This window comes from Equus asinus, chromosome 17 (assembly GCF_041296235.1).
Source record: "Equus asinus isolate D_3611 breed Donkey chromosome 17, EquAss-T2T_v2, whole genome shotgun sequence".
Taxonomy (NCBI): Eukaryota; Metazoa; Chordata; class Mammalia; order Perissodactyla; family Equidae; genus Equus; species Equus asinus.
The window spans coordinates 49578735-49595393 of NC_091806.1; the positions used below are offsets into that span (position 1 = coordinate 49578735).

A 16659-nucleotide genomic window follows, 5' to 3' on the forward strand; every position below is an offset into this window, starting at 1 on the left:
AAATAAAAACAGAACCACAGTCCGGGACTCCACCGATGAGCCTGCTTGCCGTGCTGGGGACTGTGGTCAGTCTGGCCGCTTGTTGCCCACTGTGATGGGCCGAACTGTGTCCCCCAAATTCATATACTGAAGTCCTAACTCCAGCACCTCAGAATGTGACTGTATTTGGAGATGTGGCCTTTAAAGAGGTGATTAAGTTAAAATGAGGTCACTAGGGTGGGCCCGAATCCAGTGTGACTGGGGTCCTTATAAGAAGAGGCAATCAGGACACAGACACACATAGAGGGACGACCATGTGAGGACACAGGGAGGAGACGGTGTCTACATGCCAAGGAGGAACCAGCCCTGCCCACACCTGGATCTCGGCCGTCCACCCTCCAGGACTGGAAGAAAGTCAGTGTTGTTCAAGCTGCCCGTCATGATACTTGTGACAGCTGCCTGAGCTGACTGACACACTCACACAACCAGGCCTCCCCAAGGTGGACAGGTCAGCACCAAGGACCCTTGGGAGAAGGGGACACCTTCCTGGCCACACCCAGATGACTGGGGGAAACAAGGCTTCTCTCCCAGGACGGATGCCCAGCACAGGAGCCCGAATCCTGCCTGGGCCATTTCCCAGCCAGAGCTGATGACTGGACACTTCTGGGGTGGCGTCGAGCACCCAGCAGAGCTGGTCACCAGCCTCATAATGGCACGTGGCCCTTGTGCCCCAGGAGACCACACAAGCCACGCAGCAGCCACGTGACCCACGTCATGACCACGTGGAAACACCACTCTGGGACTGGCCGCCAGACGCCCCTCTGTGTCCCATCTCTGGCAGGGCGGTTGTGTGTGTTTTCAACCTGGTGCTGTAACCAGCTCCCAGCAGAACCTGCAGACCCGCCCCCCGCCCCCCGGAGCCCACGCTCCCCGGACCCTGGTCATCCCAGGAGAAGCCTATTTGTTTCTCAGCTTTATTGAGGCATAATTGACAAATAAAACCATAAGACATTTAAGGTGTGCATCATGACGGCTTGCTATACTATTACACATTGTGAAAGGACCCCTCCCATCTAGTTAATTAACACATCCATCGCCTCACATATTTATCTCTTTTTTTGGTGAGAACATTTAAGTTCTATTCTCTCAGCGTATTTCAGTGACGCAATACAGTGTCATCAACTAGAGTCACCATGTTACAGATTTTTTTGTTTTTAATTAACAAAATGTGCTGGTCACTGGGAAACCCGGGGGACCCTGGAAAACCTCTCTGCATGGCACACCCCGTGGGAGCAGCTGCGCAGCCTGTAGCCTGGAGGACCTCACCCTCCAGCAGGATGCTGGAACCTGTGATCTTTCCAGAGGACAGATCGGCAGGTGGGCCTCCAAGGCCAGGAAAGTCAACGCACTTGCTAAGAAAGTTCATCTTGACCCCAGACAACACGGCGAGCCCAGGACCCTCGCCCCACCAGGAGACGCAGTCCTTGCCCACCCACCCTGGGCCCGGGGCCTGGGAAGATCTCCCAGTGCAGGAAGCTCTGTGACTTAAGCTCCGTGCTCGCTGTGGTGCTTCTTCCCCATCTATTCGAGGGGACAGGCCGACGTCCAGCTGGGCTGCTGAGGTCTGCGCCCTGGGACCCCAAGATCCCACTCCAGGCTGAAACCCCAGAGGAGCTCCCATCCACGTGCCCCAGGAGACCAGACACACAACGCGCTCCAAGGATAAGATGGAAACAACCCGAATGTCCCTCCACAGGAGAACGGAAAAAAAATTGTGACACACTTATACAAAGCAAGCAAAATGGACCAGGAATACTCACTTGTGACCACACAGCACACAGAGGTTGCAAAAGGTCACGTGCAAGTGTTTCTGCAACTTCTCTGTAACTCCAAAATGATGAGAAATAAGAAAGGACACAACGGGAACATTAGTCATGTAACATTTGTCAAGAAGCCAAAGGAGCTGCATTTGTTTGTGGATTCATCCATATATGGTAAAAGCATAAAAACACGCCTGAGAGCATCAGCGGCGTGGAAACCCTCCGGGAAGCAGGGCGAATGGAGGCTCGGGACGGCAGGCAGGGGCTCGCGCGCTGGGACTTTCAGCTCTTAAATGGGAAGCAGAGAGGGCCAGGTGTCACCACCTGATAAAGTGGGGATCGGTTCTGTTCTTCTGGCTGGTTCCCCTGTTTAATCTTCCACAATCATTAGTCAAAGTTTTAATTAACCATCAGGCGAGAGTCCCTCCCTGCTCCAAGAGCTAAGTGGCTTGGCAGAGCCTAACCCAGCCCGAGGCCCGCTGATCCAGCACTCCCTGGGGGCCAGCTCTGCGCTCCACGCACATCCTCCTGCCTGGGAGGCTGGCACCGCGATGCCAGATGGGAGAACCGAGAACGGGAGCATAAGGGACTTGCCCATGGCCCTGTGGCTGGTGAAGTGTCAGAGTCGGGGGAGTCCCACCGCTGTGCCCGCGTTCTAACCACCACGCGGCTTGGAGTCCCTGTGGTCAGACGGGTCACTCCCGGACCCCCCCACCCCCACCCCGAGGAAGCCGGGAGCACCTTTCACAGGGGACTGTTTACAGACCAGGGCATCCAGCTTCACGTGGGAGAGATCCACCTGCCTCTGTGTAAAACAAAACACCCAAACCAAACAGAGAGAAGCAGCTGCTCACTGACGCTGGAGGAGAAACAAGTGACACGTCCTCATCGATTGGGGAGGAGGAGCCGGTGACCGGAAAGAAGAAGGGAAAAGATGGAGAGGGGTTGGGGAGCCAGCAAGGTCACCCTGAAGAGACTGCTGCCTGGAGCTGAGCTCCCCAGACCTCGGGTGCTCCGTGCAGACCCAGTGAGTACGGCTGCCGTCGGGGCTGAGTCAGCGCACCAAACAGAGTCCGAGGAAGGGCTTCCCAGGCAGGGAACAGCATACACTAAGGCAGAGTGACATCAGAGTGAGCGCCCCGGCAGTCGGGGAGAGCAGAGCAGAAGGCAGGGCATGCCCCAGGACTGACTCCCTCACTTCCCCCTGAGCTGATGAAGGAAAAACCAGCCCAGCCTGCCCACTGGCGCCAGCTGGAAGGTGCTCCTGCAGGACGGGCACTGGCTGTGCTGCTGATGGCGGGACCCCAATGCTGGGGTGGGGCTGCACTGGAAAGAGGCTGCAAGGCCGCATGCAGGGCAGGGCTGAGGGCGGGCGGCCCAGCGGCGGCAGGCCTCAGAGCCGAAGCACATGCTCTTAGCGGTTCATGTCAGAGACTGACCCTAGAGGGGACACTTCTGTCCCCCTCTCCAAAAGAGCCTCCATGAGCCAGCCTGCCGGACTAGCAAGGCTGGTCCACACAGTGGCCACCTGGATGGACCAGCAGCCAGGCCCTGTTCCCGAGGGGCCTCGCTCTTAGGAGTACACACTGGGGATGAATTCTTACGTTTCTGGGTCAAAGTGTCATCTTCTTGCACACCCCTACACTCCCAGCCTCGTGGGACCACGCACCAGGTCTCTTCCCAGCAGCCCCACTCTGCCCTTCGGGGACCTGCCCTTCAGGGCGGGCTGCTGGGTCCAGAGGCAGATGGAAGCCTCAGAGCAGGGGCCACCTCTGCCCTCTCGCAGGAGCCCCAAGCGAAAACCGAGCACCTCTCTGCCTGTGGGGGGCAGGAGTGGCGAGGGTTCCCCTCACGGTGGGATGCTCTCTCCCTCTGCTCCAGGAGAAGGGGGTCGAGGATGCCACGAGGCGACATCCGGCCATTCTTGGGGCCCAGCTTCCTCCCTTCTCCAGTGGGAGATGGGCAGACGCTGTGAGCCCCGGGGGCTGACCACCCTCACAGGGGAGGGGCGGCAGGAGGGCTCAGGTGACAGCCTGCACGAGCGAGAAGGGAACCCAAGGCCGAGGCTTGCTGGGGCTCAGTTTTCGCTCAGCAGACAGGGCACCTTCTACAGTCAGCTGGCATCGCAGCTCTCAGGCCAGGTCGGGGTGTGGGGGGGCTTCTCACTACACTTGCGGTTTAGTCCCAGCTCTTCTCCCCCCAGCACCCCCAAAGCCCTACTGTGCGCCCCACCTTGGGGGTCCGGTTCCCCACCCACAGGAGCTATGCCAGAGTCACCAACATGCAGCTGAGGCTCGCCCAACATGCATGGATGGGACCATCTCGTGACTTCTCAGGGACTGCTGTGGGCCCAGATTCACAGACAGGGAAACGGAGGTTTAGGAGGCAGAGAAACTGCTGGTGCCCCCGCCCGGGGTCAAGAATTCCTGAGCATCTTCCTGGGCCAGGCCTCTGAACCCACCGTGCTCCCTGAATCCATCAGTCCCTCAGAGCCCGGACCAGCCTCCCCACTGTCCCACAGCCCTGGGTCTGCCTCAGGGCCTGGGGGGGCGGGTCAGCCACCTCTCTGCCCAGCTCAGCCCAGGCCTGGCCAGCAAAGGGGGGCTCGCCAGGATCAGGGTTATGCAAGAGAGGCCGTCCTGTCCCTCTAGGGGACAGCTGGATGCTGCTAACCCAGAGCCCTGAGTGGGCCTCGTTCAAGGGCCCCTGCAGAGACGGCGGAACAGGACTCAGTGGGCGAGGGCTCTGTCCACACCATCCCTGGCCGTGGTTCTCAGTGTCCCCCACCCCAGAGGGCCACTCTGGCCTTCAGGTTCCAACCGGGAGGTGTGAGGGTCCGCCCACTCTGTATCCTAGGGTTGGGGCGAGAAGCCCACCGCAGGACAGGGCTGGCAAGCGGCTCCCAGATCGCAGAGCATCCTGAAGGCCTCCCCCACCCCATGTCCATGAAACCCTCCCCCACGCTCAGTCCCATGAGCGCTGAACGCTGGCTCCCTCACTTCCCTGGAAGCAGCAAAGCCATAAAAACACACACTCCACAGACAGGTCAATAAACCACAACAAAGGGCTTCCTCCCTGGGCTCTCTGACAGCGGAATGTTACCACGGTTCCCCTGGTAACGGAGCACGTCCTCAGCGTCTGCGGACCTCTGGTAGAAGCGCCCCTGCCCCGCCCTCCTTGGCGAATCTGCTGGATCTGGGTGACTCCAGACCCAGGAGTGCGGGGGGAGGGGAGAAAGTTCACCCTATAAGGCAGGACAGGGCCTTCCTGTCCGGCTTCTGGGTGCGCCCACTGGTCACCCCTCGGGTCCCCTCCCTCCTGGGGAAGGGGCTTTCCCACGAGGCGGGAGGCGGGACAAAAGCCACCAGGAGCCGCCCTCTATCCTGAGTGCCGCTGGAGACCTTCCGCTTGACTGGCCCTTTAAGTGACTCTCCGCCGCATTCACTCCAATAGGCGGGCATCCACAGCCCGCCACCGCCAGCGCAGCCCAGAGACCAGCCGCGCAGCCGCGAGCCCTTTAATAGACTCTCTGCCGTATTCACCTCAATAGGCGGGCACTACACGCCACCGCCTGGCCTCCGGCGGCCTTCGTGCTCCCTCCTTCCGCAAGAACCGCCCTTCCCCGCGTGGAGGCGGCTGAGGACCGGCTCATGGCAGTCACGGAGCCAGCGAAGTAAGGGACAAAGGCGCTGCCTCTGCCTGCTGGCCTGCGGAGGACTGGGAGGCCTCACCCTCTCCTGGCTCAGAATCGCGTCTGCTGGGGCCTGGCCCATCCCGCAGGCCATCCCTCCCTCTGCCCTCCCGGGGACTTGCCTGTCTCAGACGGCAGAGCTGGTCTCCACCTGGGAAGCAAACTCCCCTGGCCTTGGACAAGGAAAGTGACTGGTCACAAGGAGCAGCCTGGCCAGCAGCCTGTGGGATGGGGTGTCCCCAGATCCCTTCCTTGCGCTCTCATTAAACCTTGTAAAAATCTGTATCAAGAGTTGTGGAGCCTCACCTTTCAGCCCTTCAGCCCTTCAGCCCTTCAGCCCTTCAGCCCTTCAGCCCTTCAGCCCAGCCCGGGTCAGAGGGCCCAGGCCATTCAGGCCACTCTGTTTGCCAAATAAAATATTAGGCATTCCTCCCAGGTAAGCCACTCTGCCTGTTCCCCTTCTAATTCGGGAACAACAGGACCCCTGGGAAGGGTGGCAAGCTGGGTCCTTCGCATCCTAGGATGGGAGGGGAGGAGGTGGTCGGGTCTCCTGCCTGCCAGTGCTGGTGAAGCTGGAGATTGGGGATGGGAGACGCAGGATGGGCCATCCCGTCTCAAGCCACTGACTTCCCCTGGGTGAAGACAATGCCATGGCTTCACATGAGCAGAGCACCTCCTGTGTGTCCAGCCCCGGGAACAGAGCCCTGAGCAGACAGTCAGGCAACAAGTGAACGATGACCACTTGTGTGAACGGTGCCCGCCATGGGCCTGACTCTGGTCCAGCTGCTTCCTCCATATTCAATCATTCAATTAAACAAATACAGGAGAGAGATAATTTCACATACGGATCAATGCACCTAAGAAAACAAAACACAGCCACTTAGAATGGGCACCTTAGCCAGGTGCAGAGGGTCTCTTGGAGAAGTGACATCTGACCTGAGATCTGAATTAGCATCCTGGGCAGAGGGTACATCGAGTGCAAAGGCCCCAGGGTAAGGAGAGCCGGGCCTGGGGCTGGAGGCCTGTGAGCATGAGTGAGGAGGTGGGGTGAGCTGACAGTGGCTGGCAGGGACCTGGATGCCCAGGACCTTGTGGGGCATGGAAGGAGTCTGGGCTTATTCTGAGGTCAGTGTGAATCCTGAAGGCCTCTAAGCGGATGAGTTACATGATGTGGTTTATATTTTTAAAGATCATGCTGGCTGCTGGCTAGAGAAGGACTGGAGGAGGCAAGAATGGAGAGCCTGTTTTGGATGGCTAGTGTGGTCCTCCAGGCAGGAGCGGGTGGCAGCTGGAGGAGAGCGGAGGCCGGGCCTGGAGAGAAGAGTGGATGTGAGGTAAGCGTGGGAGGCTAAGCAGAGCACTGGCTCTGAGATTTGTAACAAAGGCCCAGTGGGTCTCCTGGATCCCTTAGAGCTGGTCAGCCAGGCGCATGTCCTGAGCACTGGGGACTGTCTCACTGGCTGGATGACCTAGATAACCTTGGCAATTCTCTGATGGCTGGATGGTTCCAAGGTCCCTCCTGATGGTCATCAAGCCCTCCCTGCCTCCTCCCACGTCCCGCGGGTCTCTGATCCTGGTTGCAGGGTTTCCTTCCTTGGGGGTCGCTGAAGCACTTCCAGGCTGCCCCACATCTTGGTCCTGCAACATTCCTTTACTGTGGATGGCTTATTCCCCAACTACCTCGCTGGACAAGGAACTCTAAGCTGGGGTCAATGTTGTGTCCTGCCCCCCAGGCCCATCCCAAGCCTTGGCTTTCAATTGGGCAGGTCCTGACCACACAGCTGGTGCCCACTCCCCTCAGCGTAGGTGCCAGCACAGGCCAACTCCACACCCACGTGCACACGTTCCCAGGGGTCCTGGCTCGGAGCACCTGTGATGCTGGGAGAACACCAGGACCCAAAGTCCAAGTTCTCTGTGCTTGACTGCACTCCCCTCCTGGAGAAGTCTCAGCATCTGCTCACACATCCCCCCACGAGCAGAGGCACAGGGAAGGTCACGAGCCAGCCGAGGCTGGAGGCAGACCCTGAGAGCTCATCCTCTGGTCTAAGTCCTGTTTCCTTGATCTGCAGGTTCCGTAGCCATGGGGCAGACCTGGCACTGAGAGCAATAGTGTTCCTTGGTGACGGCTGGGAGTGGCAAAAGAACCTCCCAGGGCAGCATTGTCCTTCTGCACCAACCAACGTCTGGCCCCAACACACGACAGTACCCACCCGGGCTCCCCTGCCACCCAGCGAGCAGCCAGGCAGTTCCACCTCCCTGATCCGTGGAGCCCATGGTGGGAACTGCACCTCAGGCTTCCTTCATGTCAAAATGACTGGCATCTTTGTTTCACACACTGTGCACTGCTGTGGCTTGGTTCTCTACGGCCCTCTGTCCTGGCGGCATAGCTTCAAGAGCGTCAGGCTCCCTCGTATAACTGTGAGCTGGGTCTGCATGGTTTCTCAGCTGCCACGAACACCTGCCCCTTGAACAATGAATGCGAATGGGGCGGGGCAAGTTTCCATCACCTTGGTGAGTTCTCCTCCTGTAGGCTCTGTGTGCACACGCACGGGTGCGCACGGCCTTAACCACGGAATGAGCAGAAAGCACAAGTCCCCAAAACACAGCTGCCAGAGACACCCAAGTGTCTGCAAACCAGTGGCTTGTCAAAGACTTTCTCTTCTCTCCCCCAAGCGCAGCATGTCAGATTACTCTCACAGCTCGGGAAGCTTCGAGGAAGAGAGATTTAAACTGATCCTGGACGTTCTTAGCACATAAGGACCATGGCGGGGGGCGGGGAGGGGGGGGTGGGCACAGCATTCGTAAAGAGCCAGGAGCAGACCTTCCAAGACTTAACCGATTCATGGCCCAACTCGGGGTGGCTGGACCCCCAGGGCCAAGGAAGGAGAGGACCTTCCACTTGGCGTCCAGGAGGCTCTGTCCGGGGTTCCACATCTGCACAGCAGCCTCCCCAAGACAAGGGCCCAGGACTTGGGTCGGAGGGCCCTCCCTTGGCTCGTCTGCTTTGTCATCTTTTCTAAACACAGCCTGGCAAGGCAGGGCCCACAGACGCGCTCAGTGCCCGCCTCCCCGGCGCCCCGGGCCCTGCCCCACACACGTGCGGGCGGACAATAAGATCTGCAGATCTGGAGCTTGAAGCCCGAGGGGAGCCGTCACACACCCCTGAACGAATGGCCTGCTGCCTGCAAAGCCGTCAAGTTCAAGGAGCGGCTAGGCCCCCCAGTTAAAAACGCTGCCGCAGATCACTCAGCCCGCTGCTGTTGAGGGCGGGGTTTCTGCTGTCTGGGACCTGGATCCACTCAGTGCACACAGATCCAAGGGCGGACGGGTCCAATCTGAGGGCTGTGCCCACATCCCCTGCCTGTGATGCCTTGCGCCTGCCCCTGGCCTGGGAGCTGCCCCCTGGGGGACGATCACAGAGGTCTGCCTGTAAAGGGCACCTTGAAGGGACTCAGGCAGACAGATAGACACACATAAATTATTTATTGTGTAGACAGAATAGCAAGTTAGTAAAACCCCAGGATGGCAAAAGAGCAGAAATCCAACCAGCTGCTCCAGCAAGGCCAGGCCTGGCCCAGCCCAAGGATGGGTGGGGGCAGGAGGGACCTGTCCACACCCCCAGGAGCCTCTCAAAATCCTAACTCAGGCTGGCTTCTGACAGCACACAGCCCAGCGATGGGGGAGGGGATGGGGGCGGTGCCCAGGGAGTCCAGGCTGCAGGTGGCCCCCAAGGGCTGCTGATAGCCCCCCCACGTCCCACCCATCCCCTAACTCCCAGGAGTCCTCGAGTGCACAAGGCCCTCCTGTAGACTCATGTCCCCAGATCAATTCCTGGGGCTCCATATCTTTCGGGGACCAGTCGCCTAGAGATGCAGGCTGTGGGGCTGTGTGAAGACAAGGGTCCTTCCCTCAGCCCAGACAGCCCCTCACTCTGTGGCCCCAGACAGCCCCCCTCAGAACCAAGCCCAGAGCTGGGACGCCAGACACCGGATCCCAGACCCGGATCCAGACGCAGCACGCACCCCACTGCACACTCCGCCCCTTCTAGACCCCCAGGTCGGCTGAGCTGGGAGCACAGACCTGGCTGTTCCAGGCAGCTGGACCCAGCCACCTTCCCTCCGGGTCCCCACTCCTTCAAACCCCACCAAGTGGGGAGCCCAGCTGCGCGCGCGCAGCTCCCCGCACCCGGGCCCCGCCCGCGCCTGGAACCGTCCTCGCGCCACCCCGGGGCTCCCGGGAGCGATGGGCAGGGACGGGCTTCCCCAGCGCCGGCCACTGTCGGCGTCCGCGGGGCTGCGCCCCAGTCCCTAAGGTCCGGGGGCCTGCGGCACGGGGCGCCGCCCGACCCCCGCAGCCGGCAGCCGGCGGCCCACTGGACGCTCCGGGCCCTCTCGGCCCCGCCGCAGCCCCTCCGGCCCCCTCTCCAGGTTCCTCCTGGGCCCCTCTCCGCCCCCTCCCCCGCCTCCTCTCTGGGACCCCTCCCCGCCCGCCGCGCCCCTACCGTGCGGCGAGCTCGGGGCGCCGGCCCGGCCGGGCGCGCAGGGGCTCAGCTGGCGGCACGGCCCGGCTGCAGGAAATGCCAGAAGACTGATCCAACCGCGTTCGCGGAGGGAGGGAGTGGGCAGGCGGGAGGAGGGAGAAGATGGGGGGAGGGAGGAGGGCGCGGCGGTCGCAAAACCCGGGCGGGATCTGCCGCGCTGGAGCGGGCGCACCCGGGACCCCAGTCCCTGCCTGGCGCTCGGCCTTTCCTCGCCCCCCTCTCCCTGACACACTGAGGCTCACGCCCACCCTGGCCTGGACGCCACTCAGAAAATGGGCAGGAGGCTGGGCCACATGGGTGGTGTCAAGTGGGGTCAGCCTGAGGGGAGCAGGGGGGGTCTCACATTTAGGGGTGCAGAGGAGTACCACGGTCACACATGCACCCGCACCTCCAGCCCACCCTAGCCAGAGTGCCAGGTGCCCCTCTCCCTTTCTGAACCCAAGAAACTGTCACCATTTCTCCCTCAGTCACGGAAGCCACGAGAACACAAGAGGAACCCCAGAAATCCGAGGCTTTTGTCCTTGTCCCATGTGTGTCCTAGGAAGGACCTCTCGACACACCCCACGCTTCTGACTCCTCTTTCTCAGGACTTTCCCTCGGAGTCCACCCTCCTGTGTGTCCCCTTCATCCCTTCTGCCCACCAGGGAACTTTTCAGACCTGCACAACCTCTTGCACAGAAAAGACATTCTGATTCCACCAAACACCCCCAGACAGGAGCTGAGGAGGTGAGGGGTGTCCCCCGGTCCCTTGGCCATAGGCTGTAAAGTGGCGTGAGCTCCTGGCTGGCTCCAGGGCCTCAGGAGCATCCCTGGGCCTCCATCGTTAGACCCTTTCTCTAGCATCTGTCCCCAGAGGCCAGGCAAGCTGGAGCCGGTCCCACCTCCAGGCATCCCCAGACCAGGTAGGTCATGTGAGGGTGAGGGCACGGAGCCTCTTCCAAACGGAACCTCTCAGTCTGTTCCCGCCCAAGGGATGGGCCTCACCCTCCACAGCCGCTGGCCAACTAGTGCCTTTTCGGTGCTTTCCCTTTATGCTGGGTCTAGAGTGCCTCGAGGGCAGCCCCTAAGCCTGGTGGCATGCTGGGCTGTGGGGGCCGCTACCCATAAGGCCCCTTCATGCCCTGGAGCTGGAGCAAGTTGTCTTGGGGAGCAGCGAGTAGCAGTGCCTACGTTGGCTCTGTCCCCAACCAGCCGGGTGGGCGGCCTCTCCCAAATCCCTTCGTCCTGGCCTCAGCATCATGCCCACCCTGTTAGGCCGATAGTGGTCTCCCCTGGGACACAGAAGCACCAGCCCCTCGTGTTTATCAGAGGGGGCCACGGGTTAAGGAGGGGGCGTGCAGCCACAGCTTGCTCCGAACTCATCCCCAGGACTAGCCCAGTCCCACCCCACAGTCACCTTGCGAGGCCTTTGGATGCAGAAGTGCTTAGACAAGATGCTTGTGGCCATGGTGGGTCCCACTCTGAGAGGCCCGGCAGGGTGGACGCCGCTCTGAGGAGGGGTCTGTGCAGGGTGGGCGGAGGGAGACCAGCTGGCACCACTCTCCCGTGCCTCACATGAAGGCTGCCAGGAGCCTGGCAAATTGCTGGTTGCCAGGGCCAACCCACAGGGGACTGAGGAAGAAAACAGCCCTGTCTCCTGGGGCGGAGGTCTCAGGGCCCCAGGTGGGGAGCTTTTCCAGTCTCTGCTGAGGCAGGCCATGTGGGGCCGCCTTGATTTCATGAAATGACACTGAAAAGGCAGAGGTTGAAGGGGCACCTGGCAAGGGTAGTGGAGGGGCAGGAAGGGCCCAGAGTATGACAGAGGGTGGGCGACAAGAGGATGGGGTCTGGACCTGGCTTGACCCCCTCACTAGGGTGGGCCACCAGACAGCCACGTGGGAAATGAGGAACGTGCCACCTGCACTGGTGTCGGGTGCCCTGTCCAACTGCACACCGACCCCCCAGAAAGCCCCTCTTCCAGCTTCTTGCCCGGTTTTGGAGAGGCAGCGTGACGAAAGGGGCCTCGGCGTCCCCACCTGTCAGATGGAGGGGGCGTGTGCGTGTTGGTCAGCGTGGGAAGGCAAGTGCGGAAGGCTCATGGATGGGCAGAGCAGGGAGCTGACCTCGCCGACTCTGGGGACACACTCGGTGGGCAAGTTTGTGCAACTCTGTGCCTCAGTTTCCCCATCTGTAATGGACGAGAGTAGCTTCGCCCTCTGAGCTGCCACGAGTCCCCAGTGAGGACACAGACTTCTAGAGTGCCAACTGCGGAGTGGACTCAGGGAAGAAGTGGCTTGCACTGTCCCTGATCAGCCACTGACTTCTTACTCAGCTACTGGCTTCCAGTGGGTGGAGGCCAGGGCGGGATGGCTCCCCACAACAGGAATGACCCAGACCCAAATGTCAACAGTGCCAAGGCTGAGATACCCTGTTCTAGAATATTCTAGAATGAATGCACTTTTTTTTCTTGGTGAGGAAAATTGGCCCTGAGCTAACATCTGTGCTAGTCTTCCTCTATTTCATATGTGGGACGCTGCCACAGAATCACCCGACGAGCGGTGTGTTGGTCCATGCCCGGGATCCGAACCCACAAACCCAGGCTGCCAAAGTGGAGCACACGAACCCAACTACTATGCCACCGGGCTGGCCCATAGAATGAATACACTTTTATGGTTGGAATCACTCTTTAGTTCAGGGTGGTCGGTCCATGGGGATCGCAGGAGCCCCCCGAGGCCTCCAGTTGACAGAGCCCAGACTGTCCCAGGCTCTAGGCCAAGGATTCTAGACACATTGACTCAGTTTATCCACCCAGAAATCCTATGAGGCAGGTGCTGTCATGATCAACTGATTCCACTTTACAGATGGGGAAACTGAGTCACAGAGCAGGGAAGAAAGTCGCCAAGCTCTGGCAGTGAGCAGGGACTCACTCCCCGCATTCTGCTCCAGAGCTGTGCTTGGAGCCTCCTCAGAGGAGGATCCACAGGCTCAGAGGGGAACCCTCGGGAGCCCTGCCCTTCCAGGGCACCTGCTGCCTCCCTGGGAGGGGCTGGGGTAGCCAGGACACGTTGGCACACACCTGGGCCCGCTTCAGAGAGGGCGGGCGCCTCTGGGGATGGGCTGCTGGCAGCTCCAGCCACTGCCTCTGCAGGGCCAGCGCCAGCCGGGTCGGGCATGGTGACTGGGGAGGAGAGCCTGAGCCAGGTGGGGGCCAGGCGCTTTCACACCTGTCGTCTCCTTCAGTTCTCTCCAAGCCAGCGAGGCGGCAGCAACTAGTTCTCCAATTTCTCAGGTGAGGAAACTGAGGCCCGGGTAGTAAGCTGTGCAGCTGGACTCAGGCAGGATCCAGACTCCAGTTGGGCCCTGGTGCTGTTGTCTGGGTAACAGTGGGGTGGCCCAGAGGTTTGGCCGGGGCATATGAGCCTGGCCCCCAGTGCCTTCCCTGCCGCCCCGAGGCAGATGCCTCCCAGGTACAGGGCCTGTGGAATTTGCCGGACGCTCAGGGACAAGTCCAGAAATGTCTTACTGGGGGACCCTTTGTTCCTGAGTCTCGGTTTTCTTGCCTGGGCCGTGGGGCTGAGATAACGCCCCGTGAGGCGTCCGGGAATTTCGAAGCCCCAGCACGGTCTCCAGAACACCACAGCCGGTCATAAAAACAATGCCGCATTTATCCATCTCGTTGCTTGGCACCGTGTCCCCCCATCCATGTGCGACTTGACCGCCCCAGCCTCCACCCAGAGGCGGGTTGTCCTTCTCTCCATCGCCCCAGCTCCAAGCCAGGCAGCTGGGGTGGCCAAGGCAGGACGCCACGCCAGGCCTGCTCAGCTCGCAAGCTGGAGCTGTACCCAGGGTGCAGGGGCGGGCTCTCCCTCTCGGCCTGCCCCTCGGGACTGGGCGGGACAGGGAAGAGCCATCCTCCAGCCTGTCCCTGAGCCTCAACCCCCACAGGGTTGGTGCAGGAGGCAGGGGTGGCCCCAGACACGGCCTGCCTCCTGTCCCCGGGGAGACTGCTCGCCGTTTGGTGAAGTCTTCCCGGGCTGAGTCACCCACCAGGTGTATGGGGCCAAGCAGCGGCTGTTGTCTGTTCTTTCTCAGGGAAACCTGTGAAATGTCAGCGGCAGAATCTCCTTTTGAATCCTGAGTGGCCCTGGCCCCCGTGCTGGGGCTTCCTGAAGAGGCTGCTGTCTGGATGGCTCTCTCTCTGTCTCTGTTTCTCTTACACAAACACCCCCACCCCCACAGATACATGCAGGTCCTCCAGAAAGGGACGAGAAGGTGCTATTTATAGGGCAGGACCCCCCCCCCCCACCGTCGGACTCTATGGGAGGCTGAAGGGGCGTTTAGGGCCTGTGGGGAGCATGCCGCGCCGAATGCTGTTGGACGTGCCTGCCGATGTCCCCGCGCCTGGACCTCCTCACAGTTACGGAGTCAGTTCCTGGAGGTGAAATTGGGGCCAGCGGGCTCTGCCTCCACCCTCCCGTGTGGGCTTAACGCCTGCAGCGTCCTCCACGGTACTTGGCATGGAGGATGGAGAAGGGCCTCGGTGGGCACCGCATGAGGTGGGGTAACGGGCATGGGGAATTCCCCGGGGTGACAAAGAGGCGCAGAGGCCCCCCATGCTGGACAGTGCCGGAAGCCGATGCGCAGAATGCTGCTCTTTGTCCCTGGCCTTGGGCTCCTGCGGGACCGTCTGGAGTTTGGCTGGATTGTCTCCTGCCTGGCAGTGGCCTCTTCCACCCGCGGGCGAGAGCAGCGTTCCACTCAGAAGCTGGGATTCTGCTGGAGGAGGTGTGGGTAATCTTTGGTGTTCCTTGGCTTGTGGACACATGCCTCCAATCTCTGCCACTGTTGTCCCATGGCCTTGTCCCCTGGGTGTCCGTGTCTCCAATCTCCCTCTCATTTCTCTTATAAGGACACAGTCATTGGATTTAAGTCCCACCAAGATAATCCTGGATGATCTCATCTGGAAATCCTTAACTTAGTTACTTCTGCAAAGACCCTATGTGCAAATAAGGTCACATTCACAGGTCCTGGGGGTTTGGACGTGGACATATCTTTTGGGGGGACGCAATTCGCCCACAACAGCAAATAACTTTGGGGATCCGGCTTTTGTTTCCCCTTGAACACCTGCGGTGTCGGTGCTGGTGTTGGTGAGCCGGCCCCCTGCACGCTGAGCTTCTCTCCTGTTCTGAATGCTTCTGTTCTGAGTCCCCATTTGAGGACGCAGCTTGGGGACCTGAAAGCCGGGGACTAGAGCTGATCGGGGTTCTGCCCCTTCCTGTCTCTGAGCCCCAAGCTGGATGCCCATCCCTGCCCTCAGTTACGGAGAGGATGGAGCGGGCAGCAAGGGCTTTCTCCGCAGCGCCGGGGGCCTGAGGCTTCTCTGGGGGCTGCCCCTCGGTTTGCTGATCACTGGCCAGCCTGGAACAACGTGACGTCCCCGAGGTGCAGAGTTTTGGTGAACCCCCTCTGGGATGGAGGGCTGGCTTCCTACAGCCTGCCTTGGGAGAGGACTCTGGCACATTCTCTCCTCCGTGTGCCTGGGGGAGGGCCTGGCGCTGCTGCCTGGTGCCACATGGACAGTGAGTGCTAAAAGGAAAGGCGCAGAGGCAGGATCTGCCGGCGGGGAGCTGCGTGCAGAGCGGCCACTGGGCATGTGTGCATGGGAGAGACGCTGCCCTCTCTTCCAGGGGTGTGGAAACTCTGCGGGTCCTCGGGACTGAAGTTGGCATGGTCTCAGATCCTGTTCCCACCCACTGGGTCGCTGCCGACCAGTTACTCTCTTGTGGGGCCGGGTTTTCGTGTGCACGCATAACTAGTTCACCGAGAGGCAGACGGAGAAGCCCAGCACATCACATAAAGGTGACCGAGAGCTCAGGGAGGGAAGGTCACCCAGGGCACAAGCCAATCTGTGCTGGAGCCCGCGTGGACTCGGGGGGGCTTCCGTTGTCCTTGCAGACACTCCAGACACACTGAAGCTGAGACTGTCTACACTCGCTGTGGAGGATCTGGAGCAGTGGTTCTCAAAGTGTGAACCTGGAACCATCCCTGGGCACCCCTGAGGCCATTTCAGGCTTCCAAGACATGAAGGCTATTGTTATCATGATACTAGAATGCTATTTGCCTTTGTCACCTTTATTTTCTTAAAACTTACAGTGGAGTTTTCTGGAGGCTGCGTACACGTGACGTCGCGATAGATTGAGTACAGAAGCAGACATGCGAGTCCAGCTGGCTTCTATTAAGCTGGACATTAAAGAGACTCTCAAAAAATGTAAAATAATGCCACTCTTTTCACTAAATATTTTTACTTTGGAAAATATACTTGATTTTCATAAATAATGTGTTATTTGTGTTAAAAATGTAATGGGTTTATCATTGTTATTTTTAAATGAATAATTAAATAAATATTCTTTAAAACTTAGAGTAAATATTGATAGACTAACCTACAGAAACAAATGTCCTTTGTGGTCTCCAATAATTTGTTTTTTAATAGAGGGATCCTGGGACTAAAAGGTTTGAAAATCACTTATGTGGAGGATGCTGGGAGGTGGAGTAAAAAGACTCCAGTGCGGTGTGTGCAAAGAGCCTGGGGTCTGGAGTCAGAATAGGATGTGGATCTAGGCTTTGCGATCCTCACTCATTCCTCTACTACC

General features: G+C 59.7%; 1 protein-coding gene across 2 annotated transcripts in view; it reads right to left on the minus strand.

The window, feature by feature from the left end:
* Positions 1 to 16659, minus strand: part of OSBPL5 (oxysterol binding protein like 5) — an 88881-nt gene that overhangs the window by 62519 nt on the left and 9703 nt on the right. The window contains exon 1 of one of the 2 annotated variants that reach the window (XM_070488431.1): positions 9992 to 10120. The exons of the other annotated variant lie outside the window; for it this stretch is intronic. The gene's annotated coding sequence lies outside the window, so the exon portion shown is untranslated. Of the gene's footprint in view, positions 1 to 9991; positions 10121 to 16659 lie in introns of those variants that run through there. 2 annotated transcript variants of the gene reach the window in all.